The following is a 5412-nucleotide window of genomic DNA, read 5'->3' as shown; positions in this document are numbered from 1 at the left end:
ACTCTTTATCTTAACTAACTGGAATTAAAATCTTTTTATAAAATGATTTTATTTATTCATGAGAAACACAGAGAGAGAAACAGAGACATAGGCAGAGGGAGAAGCAGGCTCCCCGTGGGGACTCCCCATGGGGAACCCCATGTGGAACTCAATCCCTGGACCCTGGGATCAAGACCTGAGCCAAAGGTAGATGCTCAACACTGAGCCACCAGGTGCCCCTGGGTTTAAAAATCTTAAAGAGTCAAAATCAAAGACAAGCTCATGGCAATCCATTAAACTACTGACGTATCTATATAATAGCAATAGATAGAAGTAAAGAATATTATCTGATGCGGTTGAAATGAAGAAACCTTCCCAGATATCAGCAGAAGAGAGCTAACACTTCCATAAAAAAGCATTCGACCATATATTGACATTTCTTAATTATTGCTTCAGGCCTATGTATTGAAATCATGACTCCTAGGTCATTATATCAGAACAAGAATGCTTCTTAAGGGACACCTGGGTGGCTCAGTGGTTAAGCATTTGCCTTTGGCACAGGCGCGATCTTGGAGTCCTGGTGTTGAGTCCCACATCAGGCTCCCTGTATGGAGCCTGCTTCTCTCTCTGCCTAGGTCTCTGCCTCTCTCTTTCTCTGTCTCTCATGAATAAATAAATAAAATTTTTAAAAAAAAAACGCTTCTTGAGTGCTTGTAATCTGCATTTTTAAAAAAAGATTTTATTTATTTATTCATGAGAAACAGAGAGAGGCAGAGACACAGGCAGAGGGAGAAGCAGGCTCCTCACAGGGAGACTGATGCAGGACTTGATCCCCAGACTGAGGATCACGCCCTGAGCCAAAGGCAGACGCTCAACCACTGAGTCACCCAGGCGTCCCTGTAATCTGTATTTTCAAGAAGGAACATACAGTGGATTTAAAATGCATAATTTTATCTATGTGTAATCATAAGATATTTTATTTTTTTTCATAAGATATTTTAATGATAGAATATATTGGTTTTTAATGTGTTAATACTGATGTGTATAGGAATAACGTATTATCCTGCCACCAACATTAACCTACCTTACCTTAAGAATGTAGACAACAGGTGGTATTTACCATGCATTTGATAACAGTGATGTAATATCTCAGTGGCCTCTGAGAATATATTTAAAAGTGTATTAAATACATTTAATACACCATTAAGTGTATTAAATAATGTGTGATTATATTTCCCACAGTTTATCTATTGTATCATTTTCTTCTCCTTTTAACTGCTGAGACATCCACATGGATATATAACATATTATATAGGGGGACCGTTGGCAGGTTAGGTAAACTCCTTCCTGATGGTGTGCTGCCTGCTATCCATTTTGTGTAGTCAGTTGGTTTGCAGGGGACATGAACTGACACAATACCTTCTCACTAGTGCATTCCCTAAACAATACCCTGCAGAGTCACAAGTTAATATAATTTCTGATGTGACACCTCAACCACTGCCCTTGTGAACAACCAACTCCCCTGGCAACCTATGCATCCTCTTGTATACTCTGTAGAGAAGAACCCCACAGAGATTACCTAAATATGTTTTTGTCTCAGTGGCTCCATCTGGACTACCCAGGAACTCAAAGACACTCTCTGCCCATAGATCCAAATAGAAGATTGAGCCCCCTGTCATGATGGACAGCTTCCTCTGATGTTTAAATTGAAGTGAATATCCACACGTGGCAGTACTCGGTGTAAAATAGATACCCCATAAAGGGAGAAAAGTATTCCAACATGAGGAAAGGCATGAGAAACAAAAATTACAGGAAGAAGAACTGCATGAATTCTGCAGGTGGAGAGAGGATACCTATTACTGGGTTACACACCTGACTCTCAGAATACAGAAAGACAAATTCTACTTGTCTTAACTTTTTAAGCATCTCCAGTTCTTCTTGATCTCAGTTTCATTCCTAGCTACAAATGCATCTGAGACAATTTTTTGTACGTTTTGTAGAGTCCTCACTGACCTCTTAATTGAGATTAGAGGGATACAAGGACAATGGGCCACAGTATAAATTCAGACATTTAACACCCAGAAGGGTGTGAACAGAGTTGAAACATGATGACCTACATTCCCAAGGCGCAAACATAAATATTTTTATTTTTTTAAAAGATTTATTTATTCATGATAGACATATAGAGGCAGAGACACAGGCAGAAGGAGAAGCAGGCTCCATGTCAGGAGCCCGACACAAGACTCAATCTTGGGACTCCAGGATCGCGCCCTGGGCCAAAGCCAGGCGCTAAACCGCTGAGCCACCCAGGGATCCCCAAATAAAATATTTTTTTTAAAAAATAGTCTTATTTATTTGAGAGAAAGAGAGAGAGTACAAGCAGGAGGAATAGCAGAGGGAGAGAGAGAAACAGGCTCCCCACTGAGCAGGGAGCCCAGTGCAGGGCTGGATCCCAAAATCCTGAGCCAAAGGCATACTCCCAATCAACTAAGCTACCCAGGCCCCAACGCTATTTTTAAAAAATATTTTATTTATTTATTTGAGGGAGGGAGGGAGATAGAGAGTGCATGTGAGCAAGCACAAGCAGAGGGAGCAGCAGAGGGAAAGTGAGAAGCAGGCAGCCTGACAGGGGGATGGATCCCAAGATCCTGGGATCATGATATGAGCCAAAGGAAGTGGCCACTGAGGTGCCTCAAGATAAGACCTACTAAATGCATACGTGGTGCTCACATCAGCAGCACATATACTAAAATTGGAACGATACAGAGAAGATTAGCGTGGCCCCTGTGCAAGGATGACACGCAAATTCGTGAAGCGTTCCATATTTTTTTGCCAGGCTGCGTAGCGAAGAAAATGAATAGACAGCTTATGTGCGTGTCATATTTGTGTTAATAAAACCATAAAACTACCATAAAAAAAATAAACGCATATGTTGAGGGGGACCCGGATTGCTCAGTCAGTTAAGCATCTGTTGTTGGCTCAGGTCATGAGCCCAGGGTCCTGGGACAAAGCCCCAACTTAGGCTCCCTGCTTAGCTTCCCCCTCTCCTTCTCCCACTGCTAGTGCTCGCTCTCTGTCAAAGAAATACAGAAAATCTTAAAACATATACCTGGAGGGATCCCTGGGTGGCCCAGCGGTTTGGCGCCTGCCTTTGGCCCAGGGCGCGATCCTGGAGACCCGGGATCGAATCCCACATCAGGCTCCCGGTGCGTGGAGCCTGCTTCTCCCTCCGCCTGTGTCTCTGCATCTCTCTCTCTCTCTGTGACTATCATAAATAAATAAAAATTTAAAAAAAAAAAAAAAACATATACCTGGAGAACACTTTTTGAAATGGAGGGAGGGATATGGAGCCAACACGTAGTCACTCCAAAGTCCAAGTCAGATGCTCATGGTGTCACCTGATGACTAAAAGTAATAGAGATGGGGACTTGGCAAATATGGTGAGTTCCTGGGAACAAGGAATTCCTACTTTTCTTCATACTTTAACTGAATTCCCTTGTGTTACTGATAAGCAGTAAGATTCTGTTGGATACAGAAATCACTGATCTTATTCAGGTCTAAATTATTGGCAGTGGATGGTGAGGGGTATTGGATGATGGAAGCATCATAGACAATGCTTTAAGTTGTCATATCACAGATTAGATGTTAGAGAGGAAGCCTTGGGGACACTCTAATAGGCAGGATCAGCAAGGCATGTGCTATGATTCCACAAACCACTAGTATCCCAGGTGTGTAACTCCAACATTGGTTTGATCCACTACAGATGGATGATCTTCCAGGAATGCTGATCACTCCCTCATTCCATCTTGCCCATGATTAGGGTAGTCACGTCCTCTGGGCTCTGTGCTTGTTGCCAGTGAGTGCTAACACAGGTTAGCAGTCAGAGGTAGTGAGCATCTCTGCCTCAATCTACCCAGTTTTTGGCCATAATCTCCGTGGTCCTTCACAGCCCTTGCTGCTCCTTTACCCATCCTGCCTGGAGTGGAACTCGGATTTCTATTACTGTGGAATCCAGTACAAAGAAGTTGGATAACAGGTTATTCACATTTAACATTATTACAATTGAAATAAAATAGTCCATTTCGGGTCAGCCTGGGTGGCTCAGCGGTTTAGTGCCGCCTTTGGCCCAGGGCCTGATCCTGGAGACCCCGGATCGAGTCCCGTGTCAGGCTCCCTGCATGGAGCCTGCTTCTCTCTCTGCCTGTGTCTCTGCCTCTTTCTCTGATTCTCATGAATAAATAAATAAAATCTTTAAAAAAGGAAAAAGAATCCATTTCATTTTGTACCTGTGAGTTTGTGTTCAGCTATACCAACAATGACAAATACTTCTAAAAAAGATGTATATTTGCTGTTATATACACAATGAATATGGAGGAAGCCCATGTCTGATAAAATGACTGAGACATCATATGGAGTAGCTCTACTTCCCCTTTTTTTGTACTACTATTATCCATTAATAGCCTTGTGCTTATCTTTCATCTCAATGGCCCAAAAATGGTTGCCCCACCAGTAGGCATCAAATCCTGTTTCATTACTAAGGAATAAGAAGAAATATGAGAGGACATAGGGACTTTTAAGATTTTATTTATTTATTCATGACAGACACAGAGAGAGAGGCAGAAACACAGGCAGAGGGAGAAGCAGGCTCCCTGCGGAGAGCTCAATGTGGGACTGGATCCCAGGACCATGGGATCTCGACCTGAGCCAAAGGCTGACACTCAACCACTGAGCCACCCAGGTGCCCCATAGGGGTTTTGACTCAAAGTTATTTCATTTTCATTCATTCGGGGTACTGCACAGACACTTCTCCAGAGCTCAGGGACGGACCAGAGCTCTCTCAGATGGCTCTGTAAGCAACACCATGTGTACAGCAAAAGTGGATACTCAAGAATATCTTTAAAAATGGCCATTTTTACCTGCACTGTGTCACAGCATCTGACACAATGGCCATCGCCATTGGCACTGTAATAAGATGTCATGAAAATCCCTCAATGTGAGAATATGCTTAACCTGGAAGCACAAGAACTTCATTATGTATGCAAATAAAATGTCTCTTTTGAGGTAGGAATGTATACATTTTCAATCCTGCATATACGTTAAGATTTTAGAGAAAAATTGTTATTATTATTATTATTATTTTAAAGATTTTATTTAGTTATTCAAGAGAGACTCAGAGAGAGTGAAAGGCAGAGACACAGGCAGAGGGAGAAGAAGGCTCCATGCAGAGAGCCTGATGTGGGACTGCATCCTGGGACTCCAAGATCATGCCTTGAGCAGAAGGCAGACGCTTAACCGCTAAGCCACCCAGGAGTCCTGAGAAAAATTATTATTATCTTTTTAAAAGAATTATTTATTTATTCATGAGAGACACTGAGAGAGAGAGAGAGGCAGAGACATAGGCAGAGGGAGAAGCAGGCTCCTCGCAGGAAGCCT

The 5412-nt window shown here is 42.5% G+C and overlaps 1 non-coding gene across 1 annotated transcript; it reads left to right on the top strand.

Annotated features, from left to right (window-relative positions):
- Positions 1–2701: 2701 nt before the first annotated feature.
- On the top strand, positions 2702–2808 carry LOC112909445 (U6 spliceosomal RNA). Its single transcript, XR_003233116.1, has one exon. It is a non-coding gene; the product is annotated as a U6 spliceosomal RNA (small nuclear RNA).
- The last annotated feature ends 2604 nt before the right edge of the window (positions 2809–5412 follow it).

The sequence above is a fragment of the Vulpes vulpes genome, chromosome 1 (assembly GCF_048418805.1).
Source record: "Vulpes vulpes isolate BD-2025 chromosome 1, VulVul3, whole genome shotgun sequence".
Lineage (NCBI taxonomy): Eukaryota > Metazoa > Chordata > Mammalia > Carnivora > Canidae > Vulpes > Vulpes vulpes.
The sequence above is the reverse complement of the archived record's forward strand: the minus strand, read 5'-3'. Positions and strand labels throughout refer to the sequence as shown.